General features: G+C 45.3%; 1 protein-coding gene across 3 annotated transcripts in view; it reads left to right on the top strand.

Annotated features, from left to right (window-relative positions):
- Nucleotides 1-4,127: 4,127 nt before the first annotated feature.
- The window catches only part of Wipf1 (WAS/WASL interacting protein family member 1), a 119,312-nt gene continuing 95,536 nt past the window's right edge, over nucleotides 4,128-27,903 (top strand). The window contains exon 1 of one of the 3 annotated variants that reach the window (XM_074071130.1): nucleotides 4,128-4,281. The gene's annotated coding sequence lies outside the window, so the exon portion shown is untranslated. Of the gene's footprint in view, nucleotides 4,282-4,474; nucleotides 5,261-11,690; nucleotides 22,663-27,903 lie in introns of those variants that run through there. The other 2 variants (XM_074071134.1, XM_074071135.1) reach the window with 2 other exon arrangements.

Raw genomic sequence — 27,903 nt, 5'->3', positions numbered from 1 at the left:
GATCTCTGCCCCCTGAGTAGCTGGGATTACAGGCATAAGCCACCAGTGCCTGGCTTCCATAAATATTTATTGATTTTAAAAACTCATAGGAAAAAAACATGAGGGAGAATACATCCCTACCAGTCATAGAGATTATCTCTAGAGGATGGGAATGCAGACAACTTTCATTTTCTACATTTTATTCTTATGGAATATTTGAATTGTTTAGAATGAGAACACATTTTTAGTAAGGAAAGGAAATGATGAACAGTGAAAATATTTACTGACTTTGCAATCCCAGAGTAAGATTTAAATTTTATCGCGTTCAACTCTTACTGTCTCAAGACTTTTTTTGAAATGGGTATGATATAAATAAATAAAATATTCAGCTCTCAGGGGCCCAGTCCTTTCAGTTCTGGATATATCTATTAAATATAATCCTGTGTCCCACAAGATGCAGAAGAGTGTGCAGACACTGTCCTCCCCAGCACTTCCTAATTCTCTGCAGCAGCCCCTGGCCTAGCATGGTGTTCTCAAGCCACAAAGCTCAAACTTTTCTGCCTGCATTAACTCAGGAGAGAGAACCAAAGCCAGCCCAAAGCCTTTAACCAGATCTGTCAATAAAGCTTTACAAAGGCATATGATAGCATTTGCCCTCAAAGAACCTGGGTTTAGTCAATTCAGATCATTCACACCAGCTGAAGGTTGGAGGTGGAACAAATAGGAAGCAAAGGCAAGAGACAGTTTTGCATGGTGGTTAGAGCAAGGAATTAGAGTTTCACAAGCTGTGTGATCCTGAGCAGGTTACCTAAGCTCCCCAAGTCACCAGTTCTTTGGGTGTGTGTAAAATGGTGACAAATAGCTACTTCACAAGGTTGCTGTGAGAATCCAGTCAGGAGGCAGGTAGGCCTCTTTGCCTGCCCTCTCCCTGCAAATGGAAGCTTCTGTCTACTGAGAAAAAAGCAATTGCAATAACTGCATTGTCATTATAAGAGGGGAAGTTCTAAGGTACCATGCATGAGTTAAGGGTTAGCGTGCACCCCCAAATGGAAGTTATGAAATGAGGAGCAGATATAACGACAGGTGCTCCCTGCTTTACAAGGGGATTACATCCTGAGGACACCCAGTGTTGAGAACATCTGAGGTTGGAAATTCATTTAATACATCTGTCCAACCAAAGTCCACAGCTTAGCAACAGAGCAGCTACTGTTTGCCCTGGTCCTGATTCTGGTTGCTTCCAAGCAATCACCAGAGAGCTTTGAACCACATCTCGCTAGCCCAGGAGATCAAACTCCAAAATTAAAAGCCAGCCTTGGTGACACATACTGGATATTCCTGGCACTTGGGAGACTGAGGCAGGAGAAATGCAAAATCAAGACCAGCCTGAGCTACATATTAAGACCCTGTCTCGAAACAAAACAGAAATCCAAAAAGGATGGTTTCTTCTGAATACCTATCTTTTGTGTATCACTGTAAAGACAAAAAAATTGAAAGTCAAACCATAGTAAGTCCAGGGACATCTGTATTTAATATTATTGTACTCTGGTAAATTTATCTTAGTTTTGAACTTTCAACATCATTCTAGCTCCTGCACTTATGTATTTTTGCCATTGTAAAAGTTGTGGCCTACCTTTGTTTTCAAGCAGCATTAAAGAAGCTTCTTTTTTTCCTGTTAACTCATTTATATCAAAGTATACAAGACTGTAAGGTTTACCCCTGCCTGTCAGTTCCTTCAGTATCTTCATTTTAAGTTATAATTTTGCATCAACTAAGGGAATAAGCCCTCTATCCTAGAATTTTAAACTCTTATCCTTTTCATCTTCACATTTAAAAATTTTCAGTTTAAAATAATTTTAAACTCACAATTAAGCTTCAAAAGTAAGAAAAATGTTTCTATATGCACTTCACCCAGTTTCCCCTGCATAACCAGAGGCCACTTACTGAAACCATAGACTTACCATTGGTCAAATATTATTAAGGTTTAATCTTAATGAAAAAAGTGTTGAGGTCTGAGGGAAGCGATCCAGGGGCATTTGGGAAAACTGATCACCGACTTTATGAGTGATTTAAGACAGTGGGCAATGCTGAAGGCCATTTATTTTTGGCTTCCAATGATGAAATGAAGCAGGCATGTATTTTACCTTCTAAATTAGTCCATTTTCTGTTGAAATAACTCAAAATCACAGAATCGGTGATTTATAAAGAATAAAAAGTTTAAGTTGGGCGTGGTGGTACACACCTGCAATCCCAGCACTCAGGAGGCTGAGGCGGGAGGATCACCAGTTTGACTTCAGCCTGGGTTACACAGAGAGACCCTGTCTCAAAAAGCCAAAAGGAAAAAAAAAAAAGGTTTAATCACCTCATGGTATTGGAGGCTGGGAAGCCCAAGGTGGAAAGGCTGAGTCTGGTGAAAGCTTTCCTGCTGATTATGGTATGGTGGTGAACATCTTCACGTGGCAAGACAGCACATCCAAGAGACAGAGCCCAACAGCGTTGCAGAACAAATTCACTTCAGATAATCCATTAACCCACAAATGGATTAATCCATTCGTGAGTGCAGACTCCTCGTGACTTAATACTCTCTTAAAGGTCCCCTTGGTCCTGCTTTTTATATCTCACAATAGAGATTAAATTTCAGCATAAATTTTGATGGGGACATTCAAACCCTTGCACTTTCCTAATTTCCATTTGTGTAGATGAATGCTAAATGATCAGAGATTCCTGAAAGACGTAAACTCAGGAGAGTTCTTATCCCAACAAATACTTCCATGATTCATTGTGAGGTGCTAGGGGTTGTAGACATTGGTAGTCACAGACGTGTAAGGATTCCTAATGTCACCACTCATCTTTAGCGATGTCCTAGGAGGCAGGAACTATTGTCATCTGTTTAACTGAAGCAACAATGGAGGTTTAGAGAGCTAGTAAGGAAACCAGGCAGCTGTGGGGCTTAACTTTCATCTGCACTGGATAAGTGCTACTGGTATATTTTCAATGCTAAAGTCCTTTATTTTATATAAAATAGAACACGCACATAGTTCCACAGAAATGGCTTTAAAAGAAGGGCAAATATAAAATATCCCTTAAAAAAGATGAGTATAGCTTGGTGTAGTGATGCACACCTGTAACCCCAGCACTTGGGAGAAAAATCACTTACTGTATTTCCCAGAAGAGTTGTTACATCTGTTAAAAGCATGTCAAGATACAAATGCGCACATGGGAATGGTGCAGAAGAGAAAGCGTGAAATCAAGGGCTCTTCATCCAAGCCACCAAATTTTGAAGAGCATCTATCTGCCGCTTCTCTGCTTTTACTCAAAGGGATACACAGCCTTGCTGTTTAAACAATATAATTCCAATGGTTATTACCTGACCATAACTTGCCTTTCCTTTTCAAATGTACACCTTCTAGTAAGTGCCATATTTGCTGCTGACTTTTCTTTGAGGCCTGGAAGTGGTGGCTTTCAGAGTTGGTGCGAGCCTCCCAATGTAAGTAAGCTTTGGCAGTGAAGCAGGGCCTCAGCCATCTGCTAAAGTTTGCCATCGACCTAATCGAATTTGAGAGAGTGCGTGCGTGCGTGCGTGTGTGTGTGTGTGTGTGTGTGTGTGTGTGTGATGATAAATCCATCCGTGCTAGAGGCAAAACTACTGCAAAACAGCCGACCGATCGGTAGGGAGAAGTGGCACTCTTCCACGGGAAGAGCCGCGCGCCGCCTGCACACCAGGGGTGGGGAATGAGATGTGTCTGGACTGTGGGCCTCTGTGCGGTCCACTCCATTTAAAAATCCGTCTTTTAAGTGAATTTGAACTTGGGTGTTCCAAAGCCGGGGGCGGGGGGGTCCTCTTGTTTGAGGATGGATGGGAAGGTGATGGGAAAAGACTTCTCCTCGGGTGGGAGGAGGGGACCCCAGCAGCCTTAGGAAGTCTTTGGGGGCAAGGGCTCTTCCAGGTCCCAAGCAAACGCTTGTCGCGGACGCCACGGCCTGGTCCCCTCTGCGAGGGGGTCGCAGGAGGACGAGAGCCCCAGCTCGGTGTACCCCAGCAGGCGCGGGGCCGTGCGGGGAGCGGAGGGCGCAGAGTCGGCGGCCTCGCGCGCGTCCACATGTGGCGGGGCCGCGGGGGGGGGGGGCGTGGGGGGCCGAGGGGGAGGGTTTACATCCCGGCCAAGTTCCCGGATGGTCGCAGCCTCCCAGCGCCCAGCGCTTTTCCTGCCCGCGCGGCTCAGCCCTTCGGACCCTGCGAGAAGTTTCCCAGGAAAAATGCCCGGCGCGCCGCAGGGCCGTGGAGCCGCCTGGAGCCGCTGCGCGGTAAGGGGCGCGCCGCCCGGGGCGCGATCGGGGCCGGGGCCCGAGACGTGTGCGGGGGGCGCGGAGCTCGACGGCCAGGCTGGAAAGCGCGCTCCGCTCTGCTCCGCTCGGCGCGGATGACGCGGGCGGGCAGCTTGGGATGTCGAGGCCTGGGACGGGAGGGGCGCGATCCCGGCCCGTAGCGCGGGAGGAAGGGGCGGACGGCGCGGTTTTCCCGGACCGGATCCGGGCGCAGCTGGGCTGTCCCAAGGGACCCCGGACCCGCTCCCGCGTGGTCTTCGTGCAGGGCTCCGCGGCGATGTCTCGGGGCGTCACCTACACTTTCAGCTCGGGCGGAGGGCGGCACATCTGGCGCTGCCTCGTCTGCCTTCCTCGGTGAAGGAAGAGAGCCCCTCCCTCATCTCGGCTTCCCGGACGAGCTCCCTCCGGGTGCTCCCAGACAGCCCGATCGGTGGTCCGCGTAAACGCGCACACAGAGGTGACTGACTGCATTGCCTTTACAGGCGTTGCCGTCCCCATCAGTGCTTTTCGCCCCGGGCCTCTCCCTTATTCTCCGGACAGCTTCACTTCAGTCTCTCTACCCCTACCTTTTTCTGTTAACATACTTTCATTTTTAAAGAAAGAACTGCTGAAGAAAGTTGCAAGTATAAGGGAAACCAGCTGACCCAGTAGGGGTGACCCAGATCCTCAACTTGTGGCTAGACTTTGAACTCTGAGATTAACAAAGGGTGTGTGAGGAACCCAGCCTCAGTTCTTCTGGTCCTGCTCAATCCCCATGCTGTATGCTCCCTGGGTCACAGACTTATCTGAGTTCTCTCAGGTTGTCAGCTGAGCAAGTGGACTTGGTCCTCTTTTCTGCAATTGCTGGGCGGTTCTGCCCTCAGGATATTCTCTGCACCCCATCTCATTTCCCGCTCCTCATCCGGCCCCCATGCAGCTTCAGGCACCCTGAGAGCCTGTGAGCAGATTTGCACCCTGGGTGAGTTTTCTTTTACCAGTTTTCCAAAGCAATTTCAAAACAATACTGTATCTTTATTTTGAGTCATTGGTAGATTTTGCCTCCTTAAAAATGTTTGTTCTTGTAGCGGATAAAATAAGATGTTCTTTATTTCAGTTTGTAAATCTTTTGACTTCTTAAAGTGAGAAACCCCTGCACATGCTATCAGCACTCACTGTCTTCTGCCATCTTACAACATTGCCTTCTACAATGACTGTTCTTGCAATGGGTATTTACCTAACAGTTATCTCCACAAGGCTGAGATTCTTAGGGCCTGGGGGTGTTATGTTCAAAGATCCCCAAGCACTGCAGAGGTCATTACTAGCTGATCAAAAGTGTGCACACCAGGTTTCCCTGATGTTCTTACAACAGCTCAGCAGCAGTATCCTCCTCCCTGGGACGGCCCAACTCCTGCCGGCAAATTGCATAAACTCTTTTAGGTTGTGTGATGCAGAGCAGAGAGGTTTGAAAGCAAGGTAAGAGCCAGTTCTGGGACATTTAAAGAGAATGAGCTTATTTCTAGCTGCAGGAAATAAACTAACTTTCTTTCTTTCTATTTTTGGTCCATTTCACAAATTAAGTGCATACTATACATTTATCTACTTTCTTTTCTGTTAGCATGCATTAATTGTGCAAAATCTGGGATTACATTGTGATACTTCCATATGTGCCTATAGTGTGCTCTGATCGTATTGATTCCCTCATCCCTTTTTTACAATTCATTATGACATTTTCATACATGCATATAGCATGCTTTGATCATATTCAACCTCCCATCCCCCATCGCCCTCTCCCCTTCTTCCCTTCCAACTTTAGTCACTAGGTATGTCATGCAGCTTGAGCCCCACTTATCTCAGTCAGAAGTGGATTGATAACCTCTGTACTTCCTCTGTCACAGTATGTGAGGATCATGTGGGATAGTGGGGTGTGAAGCACAAGAAGCAGTGTGATAGGAGGGCCACTGAGACAACAGGCAGAGTGCAGCACCAAGACACAAGGGCATAATGAGCTGAAATGGGGTGGCAGGGAGAGAAGGTGGCTCTTCCTTAGCTCCAAGGTGCTCCTAATTATGGTTGTAATTTGGGGCATGCAATGTCCACAATAGAACCACAGAATAAAACTAAACAGAAGCATTTTTTATTTGTTGTGAAAACCCTTTCACTTCTACCTCCCAGAACTGTGGTCCTCCTGAGGCCTGTCCTCACGATTTCACACAGAGGTCTCTGCTGCCTTTTCCTAGGAATCCACCATTATGTCATGGTTCTTGAAGGTTTGGTAGGCTAATTTATGCCTTGTGACTAGCTGGGACCTACAAATGTGAGTCAGGTCACAGCTGGAGCTAAGCCAGATGCTTGTTGAGTATTGAGAGTCCCTGTTACAGTTAAGATCTAAGCTATGCTCTGTGCTTGGAGTAGAGGGGAGACCCGCCTCAAAATAAATGGAGTTTGCCCCTGAATGCTTACCTTCAAACAGCGGGTGTCAAGGCAGAATGTGGTAAATACTGGGACAAGGTGCTAAACAAATGAAGGGAATTTCCAGGACAGTGAAATTACTTCCAGCTGGAGGGAGGCAGTCCGTCATCGATTTTATCCGTTTAACAAATATGTATTGCTTGCTATGTGCCAGGCATGGAAAGAGTAATAGGCCTGTTTACATCGTCCCTCTGTCTCTGCTTGAATTGAGGAACAATTCAGGTTTCACTTCCCTGGGACAAAGGAAGACTTCCTCACTAGGGTTCATGCATTGCCCAGCCCTAACAGTTGCAGTTGCTCCTCACCCTGTTGGTATGTCAGATTGAGATAATCAACTCTGTCTTTTGAATACTTTTGAGTAATAAAAAGTCTAGGCTCACCAAAGCCCCAGAATGCCTTCACTTAGTTAAGTAATGCTATCTGCTAACACATGCTGTATTGGCTAACGTTCTATTAGTTACCTTTGTGTCACTGTGACAGAATGCCTGATAGGATTTAGTTAGGCTCATGGTTTTAGAGACACATGGTTTCTTGGGTGTGTTGTGAGGTGGTACACCATGGCAGCTGGAACATGTAGTGGAAGCTGCTTACCTCATGGTGGACAGGAAGCAGAGACATAGCAAGAGCCAGTTCAAGATACACCTTGGAAGACCTGCCCTTAGTGATCTACTCCTCCAACCAGACCCCACCTTCACAGTTTCTAGAACCTCCCCCAAATAGCACCACCAGCAGGGGACTAAGCATTGAACATGAGAGTCTGTGGGGAAATTTTATAAACCATAACAGATAAGTTAGTATTGAATATGTTGGTCCTTAGCAGTGACTGTGACTAGCAGCTTATAAAGGCTTGATGCTGTGAGTGAAGGGTGAGGCCTAGGTGATGCAGTGTGCTGCCAAGGTCAGGGCTTCCTAATGGTTGCAGCATGGACCACAAAGGCCAAACAGTCTTGTTTCCAGTGCCAGTACTATCTCTTCCAAGGGCTTTGTTTCTTTACTTTAAAATGCCTCAAAGGATGGGAATGAGGGTCATGTAGGTGGGCCACCTAGCACATTGTCTGCAACAGTACTGCTGCTCAGTGTTTGTGGTCTAGTATTATTATCAGTATTAATATGTATCCAATATGGTTGATAGAAAGAGCCTAAACATAGGCACTTGTAAATTAGCATATCATAATCCCTTAGCTGTCTGAAGTTTATCAAATGTTTTCCATAGTCACCTCATGTAGCCCTCAGAAGGAGAAATCTCAGCGAGGAGAGTCTTAGTATTGGAGGGCCGCCAGCCTGCAGTATCTGCTTACCCAGCAGAACCTACTCTGCTGAGGTTATCAGGCCAGATTGAGGACAAGGTAGAAAAGACAGCCTGTATCACTTTCCTGGCTCTTTGGCACCAGAAAATACCAGGTTAACATGTTGTGGCAGTCACATATTGGCCAGAATCCATGGGGGGATGGGGGTGGAAAGGGAGAACCATTAGAGTACACTGCCTGCCCCAGGCCAAGCTGTTTTGGTCCCAGGTACAGCACCCAAGCCCATGGAGTTGGGCACCTCTGCTTCTTGTGGCCAGGAGCCATGGAACTTTTGAGTCCTGGGAGGCATGCTTAGAATTGTAGAATTCGCCCACTGATCACAAATACTTGCTGAGAAGTCAAAAATAATACCCTTTGCTAATGTTTAGTGAAAGAAGAATGCAGGTAAAATAAACAGGAGATATAATTACCTACAAGTTTTGTTAATTTAGTAGGCTTGCTATGATTTGCATTATAAGAACATGTTATCCTAGAACATTTAAGTGTTCCTTATTATGAATATCTTTCCTAATAAGCCATTTTTCAGTATAAATTAATTTCTTCTTTTAATTTCCTTTTATCTCTCAATTACTAATTTGTATTTTTTTTTTCCTTTTTTGCTGTGCTGGAGATCAAACTCAGGGCTTTGCCCATACTAGGTAAGCACTCTACCAGTGAGCTATATCCCCAGCTCAATTATATTAACTTAAGTGAGTGAAATTCTCTAAAGCTTTCTAAGATCTGCCTCAAGCTTAAAAAAAAAAAAAAAAAAACTCCCATTTTTTTCTTCCTCCCTCCTTCTCTTCCTTCTTTTTCCTTCCCATCTCCGTCACTCCCTTCCTTCCTTTTTCCCTGTATCATTTGATTGATTCATTTAATATCCATGCAGCCCTGGGAGATTTCTGTTTATCTGTGTGCAATCTGAGGCTGAGAGACTCTTAGTCACTTGCCTGAGGCTACACAGCTAGTGACAGAGCTAGTATTCAGACCTGGGATAGTCAGATTCCAACCCTGCTCTTTTAACTCTTAATTTCACCAGCAGTCTATTGCACAGTACTTTTCATGGTCTAGACTCTAACTAAGCCATACTTTCTTATTTCCTCTATAGGCCTTTGGGCTGCCCCATCCTTTCTCCACACTGCCCCTTCTTTTCACTTGTTTGTTGAGTCCTATAGAATCTTCAGATTGGTCACAAGTACTTGGTAAGAAGCCAAAAATAACAGACTTCACTAAGACTCAATGAAAGAACATAGGTGGAGTAAGTGGGAGCCACAATTACCTACAGATCTCAGTAGTTCAGTAACTTGGAAAAACCTGAATTGCATCCAAAGAACATGCTCCTCCCCAAGAGCCCAGATGGCCCCTTCTCCACTCACTGACTCCTCCCTTAGTCAGCTTCCGTTGGCTTGGGCCTCACTTGTGACTTGAAATCCACTGTGTCTCATACTGGAGTCACTTGTGACCCTTCTCCCTCATCAGAGCAGAAGCTTTTTCAAGGCAATCACTGGCTTTTAAAAATTCATTTTTATACTCCATCAAAAGAGGAGGTTGTCAATAGGTAGTTTATTTCTGTCATTTTGTAAGAGTTGAGATGAGTGAATTTTCCACAAGTCAGAATTTTGCAAAAGACTGTCTGGCTTCTGAAGATGCTAGGGCACAAATCTCACTCTTGGAATGGCTCTTCACCATGACTGATATGTATAATGTGGCATTTTTCTTCATGTACATAATTAGCCTTAAGTTCTGTTTATCTTTCTATCTTTCAAATTGGAAAATAACAGTGATTGCACTAATAAAAGGAATAGGACCTGTGTTCTGGTAGGAAAGATGAAAATCGTTATTGCAGAACTGAGGGAGTGACATTTCCTGGTCTGATACCTGGGTTTGCTTCACTTGCATACAAATGAGGATTGAGACTTTTCTGCCCATGGTTTGTGCATCCTTTGCTCTGGCTGAGAAGGAGTTTAGGCAACACTGTAGTCCCGCACTGCCTTGTACTTGGGGAGATCAGCTGTCCTGTCAGGGAAGGGGTGTCTGCAATGGGAAGGAAATGGGGAATAAGATGGAGGAATTCAGAGCCAGTTTTCTGGGTGAGTGGAATCAAATGTAACCTAAAGGGTTTTTTTATATTTTAATTTTTCCTAACTAGGCAATGCATGTTTTTTTAAAAACATGTACCTATATGTGTCTATATTTGCATATATTCTCTCATAAGCAAAACTTGCCTCATTTGTAACAGCTAAGTTAAGTTACATTCTTCCTCTTCTCCCTCCTCTGTTCTACCCCTGTTCTCACATATTTAAGATTGTATTACATGGATACTGTGCATTTTGCTTGTTCCACTTTTTAGTATTTCTAGGCCATATGGTTACATTATTATAATTATTTTAGTGCTGGGGAATTGAACCTAGGATCTTGTGCATGCTAAGCACCTACTCTGCCAGTCCAGCCCTCCTACCATATGATCTAACAGCTGCATTGCATTCTTCTATAGGGACGAATTTAACAAGTCCACCCTTGGTTGGCCACAGCCACTCATCGGACTGTACTACTAGTTCAGTGACCCTGAGCTCATCTGTGGGCTCTTGCTAATGATGCCCAAACAAGCAGCCTTTTATTTAAGTGACAGAATAAATGCCATCATTTATTAGTTGACACCACCTAGACCAAATGGGCAGTTGAATTTCTTGTTTTTCAACACTGGTGTGTGAAATCACTGTAGGCCATTTCTGAACCCCAGCGTTTTTCTAATGACGTGTGCAGAGATTGTGCATATTCAATGAAGTCAGCCTGGGAGGGCCCCAGAGAGAAATCTGACTCTACCTTGGAGTAATGTAATGCTGATCTGTTGAACATGCTGTAAAAAAAAAAGTGTTCAGGAAACCCCGAGACTCCCCCTAGATTTTGAAAGTAGAGAACCTTCAAGGGTTGAAGGTTTTGAGAAAACATGTACCGTGGCTATTTACTTTCTGAGAACTGAACATGAGATCAGTGTGCTGCGCACAATCGTCTTGTGTTGTGGGATGAATAGTTAAATAATGGAGACAGTCAGATGGCCCCGAGATACAAGAGAAAAGAGATGGATTGATCTTCAAGAAGCCCACCTCCCACAGGCAGCCATACGTATGTGCACCATTATGCATGCTAGGGTGGGACTTCCAGGAAGGACCATGGTGGGTTGAGCAAGAGGAGGGCAGAGAAGGGAGAAGAAAACTGACCAAGCCAGTTTTCTTCCCCAGGTCTCAGAAGACAGGCTAAGAGACGCCAGGACAGGTTTTCAGATAGTGCTAAAATTCGTCTTAATTAGATTTTTGAGGATCTAGAAAAAGGCAAAGTAGTTGAAAGCCTTTTAAAACCTTTTTTTTTTCTTTCTTTTTTTAAATAAGTAGTTTACTTAAAGCAAGGTTTATGCTGGACCATTGGGGTTGGAATTTGACTGGTATGCATAGCTTAAGAAAGAACCATTAGTGTCAGTTTAAATCATTTTCGGTTTTTAAAGTAAAATTCCACACTGTTCTTTTCTCTGTTTTACCACTGTGATTTGTTTGTTTGTTTGAGGCAAATCCAAAACTTAAATTGTTGTTAGAATTGGCACTTACTTTGGGTAGTATTTTATAAGATTTTAGAGTTAGAACTTCATTATTTAGGTATTATAATCTCCCCTTCCTCTAATCTTCACTTTTTAATGAGAAACTAAAAAAAGTAGAAGAAAAAAACTCATTTGGTTAAAGAACTGTGGGGATAATGTTGTGGTATCATTTTAACCATAAAAATTCCTTTCTGTACGGAATTCTCTCTCTCTCTTTTTTTTCTTTTTCTTTTGCAGCACTGGGGTTTGAACTCTGGACCTCATGCTTGATAGGCAGACGCTCTACCATTTGAGCCACTCCACCAGCCCCAGAACTCTCTTATGCCTCTCTACTTTGCTATGAAAAACATAGCAGCTCGTTTAGAGCCTGGAAGAGGTTTTTGTTCACCGCCAGGCCAGGTGCTTAGCATTTGTAATTCATAGCCTTTGCTGATAATTTGACACTATCACTTTAAAAAATTACATTGTAGTTTTTAATTTGTTAGATCATGAAAATATTATGTGCTTTCAAAAGACAGAAAAGATAGAAATATTTAAAAGAAAATTAATAATTTTTCTCTCCTCTCCCTTAAATTCTAACCCCTCAAAATAATATTATCAGGTCCATAACTTTCTCTTTGCTTATAACTATTTATAAATATATTTGCACATAGAGCTTCTAGTATTAAAAATAGAATTATACACACCAGTCAGTAAGTTCTTTTTTTCTTTCTGCCATGCTGGGGATTGAAGCTGGGTTCTCATGAATTACTAAGCAATTTCTCTTCTGGGATGGAGCTACACCCCCATCCCAGGCTAGAGTTTTTTTAACATAATGTAGGATCATAGACATTTTTCCAAATTAAAAAAAAATCATTTATGGCATGGATGCTTACTAGTCCGTACTTTATTTAGGCATTCATTGTGTTTCCAGTTTTTATCGACTACAGTAGTCCTTAGAACATACCTCTATATCTGTGACATACAGAACGTGCTGACATACAGAAGCTTTTATTTCTTTCAGCATCCCCAAAGTGCTATTACTTTCCAAATGCTGTAGTAATTCACAATCTCACTAACACTATTTGAACAGATCTGTTTCCCCACATCTTTGCCAGCATAATTCATTTTAGAAGCATAAACTTTCTAATCTCCTTTTCCTGTTTTGTTTCAAATGATTTCTTTTGGGAGCAGTTGTCACTATCTCTGCCTTTAAAAAAAAATTCACTCATTTGAATTATTCATGCTCTGCCTTTTTCTTAATTTCTCTAATGTGCATATGATTTGTTTTGCAGAAGTAGAGAAGAAAAATTTGTGCCTAAGCCCACAGAGCTTAATTGTTCTGTGCTGAAATGAAACAGAACACTTGATTTCTATTTATATTTAAAGTAAATATAGACCTTTCAATCTCAGTTTTCCCCTTCTAAAAGTATATTATTTAGGACATTGTCTCAAGAGATATAAATGGGAAAAACAGAGACTTACAAAACACAAAGATGGGAATTTTTAAAGATGTTTTAAAGCCTGCAGAGGTAATTGGGTTTTCCTCTTGAATCCAGAAGTCTGAAGACAAAAAGTTCTTTGAGAGCATTAGTTGTAAGTTCTGCTATATTATATAAAGAGGAAAAAGTGAATCATAGCAGATCGGAATTTAAACCTGGCCTCTGTTGAAAATCCCTGCCCTCATTGCTCCTGCTTATTTTTCTGGGAGGTGAGACCAGGTTCCACTTCTCCTATCCTTGTAGTTGCTGAGTTCATTATAAAATTATTTGTATATAACTCCAGCAGTACATTGACCTAATCAGAAACAGCTGTACACTGGAGTCATTTATTCATACAAAATAACTAAATCAATCAGCAAAACTTCTTGTGTTCAAGTAGGTCAGACCAACATTGTGTAGCCCAGAATAATAACAGTGCTTTGTAACTAACCTGACACAGATGGCAAAAAGATTGTTTAGGCAGAAGTTGGAATTGAAAATTAGGAAACCCTGTGCATCCTTGATAGCGGCCACAATAAAGTGATCCTCTGCTTTTAATGTTAGTGTTTTAAAGGCTAGGGAGATTCATAAAGGGGTGTCCTGTTTAAATCTTCCCTAAGGGCTGGGTCCACTGAGTAAGGCTGAATTGTCTAGGTCAACATCCCAAAAAAGAAGTCTGTTTATTCTGTCAAAATGCTAGGCCGAAGGTAAACTCAGGGCCTCAAGCTGGAAAAATGCCACAGACCAGGCAGACACACTGACATGTCTGACCAGGGGGTGCTGTGCTGTACCAGAGAGAAGACACTGTTCCCAAGTGAGACTGAAGCCGAAGTCCTGACTGGGTCGAATCAGAAGGGTGCTTAAAACCACATGTCTCTGCGCAGATCCTCAAAGGCCCACTGGAGCTGTGTGAGTTCACAGAATGTGGTCCTGTTCTTCAACTCTAAGAACAGTCTGAGTGGAAACTGCAGTACTGTAAGACAGGAGGCCTGCTGACACAGGAAAATCTCTGGACCCCAAGTTTCCACCTGTGACCCAGTGCTGAGGGACCCTGCACTTACCACCACTTAAAACCACAGGTCTCACTCAAGACCCCACAGCCCCCACTAGCCAGAGTCCTAGGGCTGACCTGGAGTTTGAGGGCTTGGTTACTCTGATGTGGCACTAACCTTGGGAAATAGCTCTGTTAGGTTGTGGCCAGTGAGAGGGATTAGCAAGGGGAGGATGCAGCCCACTCTTTCTCTTGCTGCACACCACAGTTTTGACACTGGAACTTGCAAACAGTTGCATTTTCTTGGGGCACCATATGCTGATCCCTGAAAGCAGATGTCCCCTTTGCTTTCCCTTTGGACCTGGATGCCCACCAATCCTCAGAGATTGTGCAGACTCTAAAGACTGAAGTTATATTCAGATTGAGACCTGATTGTCCACTGGCTTACTGATGTAATTCCTTTCACTTGGCATCCTCTGCTACGGGAGGTAGGAAAGTGAAGAGAGCGGTGGACTAGGAGCTCAACCTTGTGTTCTAGTCCCAGCCCTGTCACTCAGGAGTCAGATGGCCCTGACCACAATACCTCACTTGCAGAAGTAGAGGACAGGGACCTGCAGCAACGTGGAGAAGATAAAGGCTCTGTTGTCTGTGATGGGGCAAACTGTTAATATGCAAGTAAGTTCCATTTCATGGTAACCTATCAGTCAGAGATTCCATGGGCCTGAAGTTCTGCTTTGCTGTTTTTTACTAAGTGTTTAGTAAATAAGGGAGAGAAGTGTATGCCTGTCATTTCTCATTTAGCTAAAATAGTGTATGCATAACTTAGAAATGTCAAATTATATTTTAGCAAATTCCGGAATTCTTCATTTATACTGAAATTTCATTGTATACTGCTAAGAAAGAACACTAAGCCAGCATGGTGTCGTACGCCTGTTATCCCAGCTACTTGGGAGGTGGAGGCAGGAAGACTGAGGGTTTGAGGCCAGCCTGCGCAAAAGGTAGGGAAACTATCTCCAAAACAAAATGATAATAATAATAATAAAGGGTTAGGGGCATGGCTCAAGTGGAAGAGCACTTGCCTAGCATGTGCCAGGCCCTGGGTTCAATTCCCAGGACCGCCAAAAAAAAAAAGAATGAATGAAATAACATTAGCTGAAACACTGACTCTTTTTATTACACCATGAATTTTTTAAAATACTATTATTTGTGGGGATGACACTTGAGCCAGATGTTGTCCAGGTATGCTAGGCAGATTTTCTCTTACTTACATACAGTAAAAATCATAGATCCTTTAATGTCACTGTATTCTGTGCACAACTCTGAAACCATCAGCCCTCACAGTATACCACATGCACACACACATCATCCCTGGCTACCCAGGTCCATCCAGGAAGTACCAGTTGTAGACTTCCTTGGAAAAGTTGTACATTGCCTTTGCAACTGCTAGGAAAGAGAGGTCATTGCTTCTGATGAGTGCTTTGTAGAGTCCTGGACACAATACCACATGCAGGAGACTGTTAGAGCCTGCTTTGGAGGCTGTTCACTATGGTGGTTAAGAATTACCCGCCCCCATACAAATATGTGGGACAGCACCATTGAGAGTTCTTTCTGACACTGTTGGTTGGTGGCGGTGGCCATTGCTGGTTGAGTCTCTTACTTGTAATTCTTACTCATGGTTGAAGAATAACACATTGCTGTTTTGGCTCAGCTTGGACCATTGTGGGTGGCAGGCAGCCAGCAGGAACCGAGCACTGCTCTTGCTGACATGGCAGCACCTCCAGTATACTGGTATATGGTGTCCCTGAGGGCTTCTACACAAACTCAGCTACCTTGGGACTAGTGTCCTACAGAGCCTGCCCACTGTAGACGGGGCTGTGTAGGAGAAAGTGACTTCTGAGCTCAGATGCTCAAGAGAGCAGAGTACTGGTAGCTCTGCCTGTGAGCTTGTCATCCCAGGTCCTAGTAATATGGTGTGGGGGTAGGGGAGGGAGGAGGCTCCTGCAATGGGGAGGGTGCAGAAGCCAGCAGTGAAAGAAGGTAAGAATCAGGTGTTTCTGAGCTGCAGAGAGAGGCCCAGCAGAGGGGCAAGGAGGCAAGGAGTAAAGAGTGGGACCCCACTTTCTTCACAGGAGTGTAAGGCTTCCTGCTAATGAGGTTGCAGGGTGGGAGCCCAGGCAGTGCCAGAAACAGATGCACTGGACTAAGCTTGGCCTACCTTTAGAAAAACTTCACTGGGAAACACAAGTAAGAGGAAGCCTGTCTCATGTTTACCCTGGCCTCGTCCTTTGTGCAAGAAGCTCCTTCCACCCCCTGGTCACCTTGAAAACCCTGTGCCATCCTTAAATCTTAGCTTACAAACCTTCCTCACTCCTTTCCAGCACAGCATAATTTTTTTTGATAGTCTGCCGAGTCTCTGTCTTCCCATCAGATTTTGAACTTCTCAACAGCAGAGAATCACAGCTTTTCACCAAGCGCAGTGCTGGCATATAGAGGAGGTGCTCATGGATGCTGCCTGGGTGAGATTGCGTGTTCTAAAGCTGTCACCTCAGTTTGGTCTAGCTTTAATGTTCATTAACTACTACAAGAACACTGAATGTTAGAAACTATTGATAGTTAAACAGCTCTAGGAGTAGAACTGCTTCAGTTATATTAGAAGTCAGTGCAATTATGAAGTTGATTCACAAACATTTTACTTATTTTTGGGGAATGCATCAGTAACATAAAATGCTTACACTGGAGTCTACGGTCTCCTGATTTCTGGTCTGTCCAGAAACCACTCAAAAGTACTTTGCAAAGGTCACGGAAACCAGGTGAATTTTTTCTATTCAGATTTCTAGTAATCATTTTTGGAGAAGTAATGATAATACAATAAAACATTATTTATTATGTAGTAGGCATGTTCTAAGTAAGTGAACTCATTGGATCCCCACACAATCCCATGAGACAGACATTGTTAGTGTCTCCACTTACGAATGAGGAATTGGAGGTTAATCACCTTGCCCAGTTTCACTCAGTGAATTTGACAGGGTCAAGATCCAGTTCAGGTCAGCACCTCTTGAACCACGAAGCTCTCCTGTCTGTCCAAGAAAAGATGTTCACTTGAAAAGGCATAGATGTTTTCTTGCATACTTCTGGGTTAGGGCCACCAATCCATGAGAAAAGAGCAATGGAGACCATTTGCAGATCCCTCTGCACCACGGGGGTGTTTTGAGTCCAGAATTAACTTCGCAATGGATTGGCCATGTTAGCACCAACACCCTTCACAGACACACATTCTGAAAGACTTTAGCGGTCCTTAACAAGTAAGAAAATCTTCCCTGAGCATCCTGGGTGTTTCTAAGACTGATGTTGTTGATTAGTGTCACATTATGTCCTCAAGAGTAAATAAATAACATAGCTAGGCACAGTGGCTCACACCAGTAATCCTAGCTACTTGGCAGGAGACCATTGGGAGGATCGAGGTTTGAGGCCAGCCCGGGAAAAATATGCGAGACCCCATCTCAACCAGTAAAAAAATGTAGGCATAATGGTACACACCTGTCATTCCAGCTACTTGGAAAGTGTAAATAGGATCGTGGTCCAGGTCAGCCTGGGCAAAAATGTAAGACCCTATTAAAAAAATAACTAAAGCAAAAAGTACCGGCAGTGTGGATCAAATGGTTAAGTACTTCCCTAGCAAGTACAAGGCCCTGTGTTCAAACTCCAGTACTGTCAAAATAAATATAAAACATAAACTATATTGAGCTATTAAGGAAGGAATATAATACTCAACCAAAAATGTAGAACTTCTTTTAAACTAAAAAATATAACCTCCTCGGACGGTAGAGCTGGGAAACCACGTGAAGACCATTTTGCCATTTGCCACAGAGAAGTTAGGGGGTCTGGCCCATGCCTGTGGCCAATTGGTTGTAGAGTTGAGACAAAAACAAGGGCCTGCTAAGTCCTAGTCCAAATCTCTTCCCACTGCCCAAGATTACTTAAAGTATTATAAATGATTTTCCTATTAAATGACAAGTGAAACAGCACTGTCTGTTTTCTTACCGGGCAGGACCAAGGTTAGCGTTAGCTTGGCCTTCAATGTGAAGGCAAGGTCTGCTCTAGACTGCAGAGCACAGAAAGTGCAGTGAGGAGCAGAGTGGTGTCCAGGGTGCAGCTGTGCCATGGAGTTTGTGTAGCCTGGCCTCTGCCTTCTAGACAGCCTATGTTGTAGACACAGACCAGTGCCCCACGTTTTCTGGCTCAAGTAGTTGTCGTGGAGGCGATGGAGTCAAAGTGGCTCTGTTCATAGCAGAGTTCAGTAAGGGGGCAGGGACAAGAGGGAAATGCTACTTCCTGTCCGTAAAGAGAAATGGATCTCAAAACCCTGCTGCAAACCGGGCGCTGGTGGCTCATGCCCGTAGTTCTAGCTACTCAGGAGGCAGAGATCAGGAGGATCACGGTTCGAAACCAGTCCAGGCAAATAGTTCGCAAGACCCTATCTCAAAAATACCTAACACACACAAAAAAAGGGCTGGTGGAGTGGCTCCAGGTGTAGGCCCTGAGTTCGAGCCCCAGTACCACAAAAAAACAAAACAACAAAAAAAAGCTCTGCTGCAGAGAGCAGTTGCTAGGCAGCTTGGACTCAGCAAGCTGTGGTCATGTGGCCTGAGCACCAGAGAGGCCGGTCAGCTGTGGCCTCTCACAAGGCTGCTATGGCAAGGCTTGAAGCCCCTCCTGGAGGTGGCTGGCGCAGCCTGCGGAGGCCTCCTCCTCACAGCATTCCACGTCACCTAACACCCTGGTCAGGACTAAGACAGCTCACCTGGGCCCAGAACTACAGGATGAGTACAGACCACCTTTGTACCTGCAGAACAGTGGCCCAGGATCCTCACAGCAAGAATGCAAGGAAGGTAGCGCTGTATCAGAAACCTAGGGCCCACCTCTGCTAGGGGCTTCCAAACAGGTCCAGGCAGTGGAGTGGACTTGAGGGAGCTGTGAAGTCTCACTGGCCGGTGGCTGACTTCAACCCTGGTTTTGCATCATTCCTGTAGAGCATTTGGGAGAAGTGAAGATGTAAGACCAAGAAAAGACTTGAAGGGAATTCTGCACAGCTCCTGCAGAGCCCTGTGCTAGACTGTCCATGGATGGGAAACGCTCCATTCCTTCCTTCCCTCCATTCCCTCCTCTGTCAGGCCCCCAGCACCATTGGCCCATGGCACTTCCCTCTACTGGCACTTGACCTGGTCATCTTTTCAAGTCTAGGGAAGGACAAAAGAAAACTCCCAAGAGCAGAAGATCAAACAAAGCCACCTCTCCTCTTCAGCCCCATCTGATATGGGGTCTGGCCCCAAATCCATGGGTCATTGCTCTTTCTCAGAGAGCAAAGGGGCCACTTCTTTTTCTGATGTTGTCCTGACCATTCTAGAACTAAGCAAGGAACTAGAAGGGGAGCTAGAATTCAAATTTAGGGGTTTCTGATTCCCGTGGTCTCCCCACAACTATGTTCTCGCACCTGCTCCTTGATTAAAGGGATAGTTTGTGTGCTGCCTTTGAGTGTGCTGTTGTGCCCTATCAGCCAGCTCCAGGAAGCCAGTTCCCTGGGCCTGTGCAGGCTGCTGCCTCAGAGCTGGATAATCAAGTAGAGGCCTGCAGGGGGCTTGTCATCGTCAGGCTGGCCCTCCTCCTCCTGAATTTACTGCCCCAACCCAGCATAAACCAGTGAGCTCTCTCAAAAGCAGTATGGCTTGCTTGCTTGGAGGAACTAGAGAGCAGGGTGTGCTGTAACTGACCCTGTTGTGTAAGATGGCCCAGGGACTTCCTCCTTTTTTCCCCATGAGGTAAACCAAAAGGGCCCAAGGCAGAAAAACTGTAGGAATAAACTCAGCCCTCGTTTGGGGCTGTAAGCAAGGAACTTTGCACTATGTAGATCCCAGGGGTTGGGGAAAGAGGGGGCAGGGGTCCCTCAGCTCTCCCAGAGTCAAAATATTTTTAAGAGAAATATAAATTTAAGAGGCTGCAAGTGGTTTAGAGTTTAAAAAGCAAAAAAGCAGCATGCTCAGACTAGAGCCCTGCTCCTATACTGGAATGGCAGACTTAAAGGGGGATGATGTGGAACTGGTATCGGAAAAGGACCTTCTGAGCGGAGTCCAGCATGTAAAGCAGCACTGTATAAACCAGTATGTTGAAACCAGTCCACCATGATTCACAGCAAGAGATAATAGTTTTCATTGACAATAGGTAGGGGCTTGAGTGGAGCTCAGTGGTCAAGCGCTTGCCTAGCATGCACAAGGCACCGAGTTTGATGCCCAGCAACACACACACACTCCTAGATGATAGACAGAAACAAAGCCAAAAGTTTTATGAAACAACTCCCATGTTTCCCAAATAGAACACGTTTTCTATGCTAGTCCATTAAGGAAAAAAAACTGGTTGGAGCCCACCAGAGAATGGTGGCCAGAGGATGGGCAGCTACTTGCAGTTTGAAAAATACTTATTTAAATAGAAATGAGGTTTGTCAGGTTTCTGCAGGACAGCCAGGGTCACAGGCTTTGTGGTGCTACAAATTTCCCTCTCTCTAGTTCCTCCAAGCATGCAAGCGTGGTTTTGAGAGAGCTCGCTGGTTTATGCTGGGGCTGAGACAGTAAGTTCAGGAGAACATGGGGTGCTTGATGACGAGCCCTCGGTGGGCTCCTCCTTGGCTGTCACAGGGAGAGCTGAAGCCACCTTCAGGGCAGGAGTCTAACATGCCCAGGGAGGTGGATGGTGATGGAGGCCCCAAGAGACAGCGTAGGTGCTGATGGATGGAGGAGGAGGCTGAGTCTTAATTCTGCTCTGACAGGAAACATATGCTTGTTTGGGATGCATTGTCCTAATGAGCAGAGACCCTGCTCATAGTCCATGGTTGCCCAGTGGGTTGGAGATAATTCCCATGGCTTTCTATGTGAAAATAGTGTGGCTTATAGTGAGCTAGAAACATAAACAGAATGATACAGGGACCCTGAAGCCCCTTCCTTCTGAGTTCCCTAAAAGAAGGAACCATGATATAGACATATATGCAGTGTCATGTCCCTAGTTCTGTGAATTGTATGCAAGTATTCAATAAGTGTTTATTGAAAGACCATATTGAGCTGTGGGTGTAGCTCAGTGGTAGAGTTCTTGCCTAGCATGTATGGGGCCCTGGGTTCAATCCCCAGCAGCACACACACACACATGCACCAGAAAGAGACCATGTTACCTAATGCATTCTTGCAACTAAGATAGTAATAATCCTAATTACATGTGGCAGTACTGTTAATGAAGCATTATTTGAGGTTGGGCACAGTGGCTCACACTTGTAATCCAAGCTACTCAGGAGGCAGAGGTTGGGAGGATTGAGGTTCAATCCTTGAGGTAAAAAGTTAGGAAGACCCTACCTCAACCAATAAGCCAGATGTAATGGCAGGTGTCCGTAATCCTAGATACTGAGGTATAGGTAGGAAGATCGTGACTGGAAACTGCCCTGAGGAAAAATGTGAAACTGTATTCAAAAAATAACTAAAGGAAAAAAGGTTGGGGTATGGCTCAAGTGGTACAGAGCCTTCCTAACAAGCTTAAGCCCCAGAGTACCAGTCCCCCCCCACCAAAAAAAAGGCATTGTATAAAGGGCATTTTAACACACTCGCTCCTATGAACATAGGATAGGACAGGATGGATACAGAAGACCCAGAAAAACTAGGGTCATGTAGCAGAACTGCCAAACCCTGTCTGGGGCTGAGGTCCTCTGCAGAGCAAGTCTTTACAAAGTTTCATTTATAGCCCGGCCTTGGTGTGGCAGGCTCTGCCTGGCTCTTGGCTCGGAGTGAGGGGCCATCTGTGGTGAGCCTGACCCGATGCTGGCCACAGGGCACACGGTAGGGCACTGTATCCTGACTGCCCAGGGCCATTCCTCTGAAACTGCTCTGAGCTTTAAGGATTCTGTGATTCCGGCTCCAGTCACTCCGGGTGTCTGTGGAGAATAGGGTGCTGGGTGCACCCTAAGTGGAGTCCTTGTTCCAGGTCCTAGACCACCCCAAAGGAGGGGTCTATGGGCTCAGGCCTCGGAGAACCCAGTGCAGAGGACAGCTCCTTGGCTCCCAGAGCTTCCTCCTTCTGTAGCAAGCTCTGTTCAGCTTTAAATGAGCTGCAGGCCTCCTTTCAAGCTGTGTGTGTGTGTGTGCGTGCGTGTGCGTTTGCGTGCGTGCGTGTGTGTGTGTGTGCGTGTGCGTGTGTGTGTGTGTGTGCGTGTGTGGTGGGGAACAGGGCTTTGCAGGGAGGAGAGGGAAAGGCAATGCATGACTTAGAGATGGAACGAGGGGTCCAGGTTCCTCCTCCAGCTGTGCCACTGTCTGGAAGGCCCTAAGCTCAGTGTCCTCATCCATAAACTGGGGAGGCTGGAGATGCTGCCATGATCTCCTCAGTTCAAATGCCTGTGACTGACTCTGGCCTGAGAAGCGTTTTCTGGCAGGAAGGCCGAGCTTCCTTCCCAGGCAGCGGGAGGACATTCTTCCTGTGCCCGCATATGGAAGCAATTTCTAGGTTATCCAAGGCACTTGCTGCTGAGCTCACCCGAGACCGAGGAGCTCGGGGGTGGTGAGTGGAAAAAGAGAATAACCCTGCATGCCTTTTCCTGTGTTTTCTACCGCAGTGACTTTGCTGGATGTGATCTGCTTTCCATGCCCGGCCAGGGTAGGGTTTGGGGGTTTCATGGAAAAATTCTAATAAACAAAGTGAATGCTCCTTTCCACAGGCTGAAGACTGGGGGACTGAAAGGACCATCACTTCCTGAGTTTTGTTCCCACATTTACTGCAGTTTTTCTCTTTGGTCTGTTAAAACGAGGACTGTTAAAAGGACAACTGCAGGGTTCCCTCTAGAGTTGAACTGGGAAAATCAGCCAGGAGCTTTGGAGAGGAAAACGTGTCTTTCATTCCTTCTCTGACAAGCGAACCATTCTGAACGACTCGGGGTTGATAGTGATGTCTGTAGCCTAGTGTTGTGGGACATTTGCTGCTAAATGCAGGGCAGGACAGTGACTTTTTCTAGAGCATGACTTTGCTCTTCTGTTGCCCTGGCCCCCATAAATGGCCCTATAGACCTTATTTGTTGCCACCCACTCTGTCTCCACTCTTGACCTTAATTCCAGGGAAAGGAGATTACAGAAAAAGCCGTATTTACAGAAATGGTTCTTGTTCCTCTTTCAGCCTGTCTCTCACTTCTCTACTGCCTAATCCCCTACTGATGGGAAGATTTAAAAACTAATTTTGTAAAGCAAAGATATTTTTTCCTAGAAATGAAATCTCAGTAATTAAGGATCTAGAAATGTTTTACCAACCCTTATTAAAGGTATTGAATTAATGTTCTCATAAAGACCTGGTGTATTTCTTCCAAATACTTTCTGGGGGAAAAAAAAAATCTCTCCAAATCAAGACAGTAGGCTGATGGATGCCAAAAGACTCTTGGGGAACGCATTCTTTATTTGTTTTGTTTCTGGGCCTCTAGTGCAGAGCCTTCTAGCCCAAGTGGTCGCTTGCTCCTTTCAGAGGAAATGTGTTTATGTGACTAGCTTGCTTCATCTGGAGTTGCTGCCCTGGAGGGCTGGGAATCACACAGGACATGAAGATAAAAGTTCTTATCAGAACCTCACGAGGCTGGTCCCCTATTTCAGAATGCTCAGATTAGCTGTGTTTGGCTTTGAGTAAGGTTCTAATTCTATATATAGCTTTTGGTACTCTATAGAACATAATCAGAAGTGTTTGTTTTGAGTGGGCCCCATCTCTGGAGGACTCTGTGCTGGATGCTCCCCAGTGCTGATCAGAGTCAGTCTGTCCAGTGTGCTCATTGCCCTCTCAAGGCTAACAGTGAAACACACTCCAGCAGACTGTGGCTGAATGAAAGCTGTATGCAGGCTTACCTGTTGCAGGGCAGGAATGCTGTGTGGCCAGGCACTGCAGCTCCTTACCCCTGGGGAAGGAAGACTCACTTCATCTGTTCTTCCCCTCCAGGATTCTCCCCCTGTCCAGGGCAAGTGCCATATCCTGGCCCTGGGCTTTGAGGCAGCCACACCCACCCAGACAGCATGTACCCACTGTCCCATGGAGTTGAGCCCAGCATTCCAAGGCGCCACCCTGGCCTCCTCATTCCTCTATAGCCTGTGTTTGCTTCCTCTGTTCATGCCAGGCATTTGTTGAATATGCACTAGAAAGTCTTGCTGAAGGCAAGAGCCCTGTCTCCCCGAAGCTTACACACAGTAAGCCCGCAAACAGGTGACCCAGATAAATTGAGGTAGTGATAAGGACTGTGAGAAAAGCTGACAAGATGGTGGGCTGGAAAATGATGGGGCCACAGCTCCAGATATAGCTACCAAAGAAGGCCCACCTGAGGAAGTGACAGAAGAGTTGAGATGAGTGACCAGGGCCCAGACACATGATTTGGGGGGAAGGGTGCATCAGGCTGAGGGAATGCCCAATCCAAAGGCCCTAAGGTGAGACCCTGTTGGACATGTCCCAGAAATAGAAAGAGGGAGTGTGTGGCTGTATGGTGAGAGTGAGGGACCAAGTCAGAGATGTAGGCAGGAACAGTGGCAGGGGCCCTTAGAGGACAAAGCCTAATTGGAATAGCCACGGCAATGATAGAATCTGGTTTATGTTTTGCTAAATCACTCTTGCTTCAGTCCCACATCTGCCCAGTTCTGACTCATGGCCCAACACCTTAACTCATACCTTTTGCCTAGCAGGTTGCCCCTCAGCACTGTCTACCACATTCTGCCCTCATTCAGGTCACTTCTGAAACCTCCGCCATGGAATTGGGATTCACAGGGTGGAAAAATCAGTCTCCTTGCTGTGAGCCACGCTGCAGCAAGAGGCAGGGAGGAGAGGGGCCCCTCATGATGTCACTGCCTCTGGTTCAGGAGCTTCCCACCCTCATCTTCAGTGACATGGTCATAGTCACAGAATTTATCAAGCATGTGTTCTGTGCTGAGCTTTGTGTACTGCACTCACTCTTACTGCCATAAGATTGGCCCTGCTGTTGACTGCACTTTAGAGAGGAAGCATCTTGAGGTAGCAGCTAGAGTGTCATCGAGTCAGGATTCAAGACAGAGAGTGATGTATTTCATGCACACATTCCTCCCCCCTCTGTGTGGGAGTGGTTTTTCTTTGCCACCCCTGACAGTCTTGCACTGGGTCCCTTTTCCAGATTGCTGTGCCAGTGTGCAGCCCTCATCAGGGACAGTAGGTCCTCCTTGCTCACTGCTCACAAAGTAGGATAATTTCCCAAGAAGACCCACTAAGGTCCACCATCAGGATGGTATCTCCCATGTCAGCTCTGCCTGTGCTAACTGTCCTCCCCAGGATGAGTCCCACAGTCTTGTTCTGATCCGGTTGTGAAAGCCTTCACTTGGAACTTCCTACCTGCTGTGTGGCAGGAGTGACAGTAGTAGCAAATGTTGGTAGAGCACTTACTATGTACCTGGCTTGCTTTAAAAATATTCTCATTTTACACATGAAGAAACTGAAGTACAAAAAGGCTAGTGTCAAAGAGCTTAGTAAATGGCAGAACCAGGATTTGAACCTAGGCAGTCTGGTTCAGAGTAGCTGTTCAGAGCACACTGCTTCATATTGAAGAATTCTACTCCCTGTGGTTTCTACCTGGTGTCCGGGTGCTAATCCTTGTAGCCACAGAACGATATAATTTCATTAGCATGAGCTACACTTATAAAGACTTAGAGACAGTTATCACATATCTCTTGGTTCCTAACCACCTTGCTGAAGCTATCAGGGAGCAGTTCTACCCTGGATCTCTCTCTTCTTCCCAGAAAACTCAAAGAGTTCTTTATTATTATCATCTACATCCAGACACTTGTGAGAGGCAAGGGAGCATTATTAGTAATTGTGCTGGGACAAGAAGCATAAATGGGGACTGTCCTGAGCAAACCAGGATGTGGTTCAGCCTGACCTCAGGCCATGGTAGAGTGGCTTCTGACTACTGTTCAGTGGATGTGGGAAAGCTGTACTTACAGACACAGATACATTGTGGATGTGAAATGATTAGGTTTTACGAGTGTGCCTTTAGTCAAACTTGGTACAAAAAGTGCTGGATGTGAGATTAAGTCACATAGTTTCTAATGTGATCATGGATGAGTTGCCTCCCATCCTGAGTTCTGTTTCCTCGTCTTCTGATAGAGGTTGATAATCTGAAAGTCCCTTCCAGTTCTAAACAAACTTTTTGGTGGTATTGTTGGTGGTACTGGGTCTTGAACTCAGGGCCTCACGCTTGCTAGGCAGGCACTTTACCACTTGAGCCACTCCGCCAGCCCTCCCTTCCAGTTCTAAAGCTCGGATGCTATGTCAGCCTTCTCTGACACAGCAAACGATAGTCTACATCTTCACTGGGAAGCCTCTGACAAGAAACTTGGGGGTTTAACCCCTTTTCTATCAGTTTAGCAGTTCTTATGCCATTGCTTGCTAAGCTGTAGAGGTTTTTTTTTGTTTGTTTGTTTTTTAAATGAGTGCCAGCAAGATCTCCTATCCAACATGCTTTTGAGATGTCAGTGAAATTGTCTGAAGCACTAAGTGTCTTGAAATAATGCTTGGATCCCCATGGATTTTGATGATACACACAGGAAACAGAACTGAGCTTCCATTGACAGTACCTGTTGCCTTCCTGAGAATTTTTTTCTTAATTAAAAGATTTGCCCATCGTTTTCCCCAAAACTTGTGCCTGGGAAATAATTTTGAAGTATTTTCATTAATTTCTCTCACTAGATCTCTCAAATGGTTGTGTAAGGTAGTATTGCCTGTTTTCCAGAGTTTGAAACCGAGGGCCAAGGGATGAATAACTTGCCTAAGGACACACAGGTAGTGATGGAACTGCAGTTCAAGTTCATGTTTGCATGACCCTTATCCAGTAATCTTTCTACTATACCAATAGTTTTCGGTTTGTGATTTTTGTAAGCAGAGAGCTTATTTTCTCAAACAGTAACAGATTTTTTCAGATACCTTTGTAGTACAGGTGGAACTCCTATCTCTGTGGTGCTCTACAAGAGGCTCCACAGTATCCCCGGCTCCCTACTGAGCATGGTTTGAACAACTCTGCACTTTTTCCAATGAGCCCCACACTATTCCGCTCACTTCAAGGAAATAAAAAATGGGGTTTTGCAGAACTTCATTCTACGCAAACTTGCTGCGTTTCATATTTCTAAGTGACTTGCTCAGACCTTCATGGAGCTTGTGCCAGTGGCAGGAGCACAGTCCCTGTGGGTCCGTCATCCCTCCTCTCTGGGATGCAGTTAGGACCCTCCCCAGCATTTCCCCACTGTGTCCTGATGAGTCCCATTTCCACCTGTTCCACACGTGGAATCTAGATGTTACTTTCTGCTTTCACCATTCATCCACCTCCCAGTAAACACTTCGTGAATGCCTGCTAAATAAAATCATGTGAGGGAGGGGGCATGGCTTACGTGGTAAAGTGCCTGTTCAGCAAGTACGAGACCCTGGGTTTCACATGAGAAGACATAGTCTAGTGGCTGGCGTAGAAGAAAAGTAAGGTCCATCCTTGCCATCTACAAAATCCAGTGCTGCTTTATTTTCCTGTATCACAGGTGATTGGGGTGACCATGTTAATCCCCCAAGTTTCATCTATTACAAAGCCCACCACTCCTGTGCCAGCCTGTCTCTTCCCTAGAAGGCGAAAATTGGATGCTTGGTTCCTTGTACTGTCTGTTTGTCCTGCCCTCTTCCCCAAAGCCTGATGCCTCCACCTGCAGTTACTTTGAAGAAAAAAAGAAAAGAATATATTTTCCATTCTCTGGCATTTTGGAGTCCCAGGAGCAGTTG

Source organism: Castor canadensis, chromosome 4 (assembly GCF_047511655.1).
Source record: "Castor canadensis chromosome 4, mCasCan1.hap1v2, whole genome shotgun sequence".
NCBI classification, from domain to species: domain Eukaryota; kingdom Metazoa; phylum Chordata; class Mammalia; order Rodentia; family Castoridae; genus Castor; species Castor canadensis.
The sequence above is the reverse complement of the archived record's forward strand: the minus strand, read 5'-3'. Positions and strand labels throughout refer to the sequence as shown.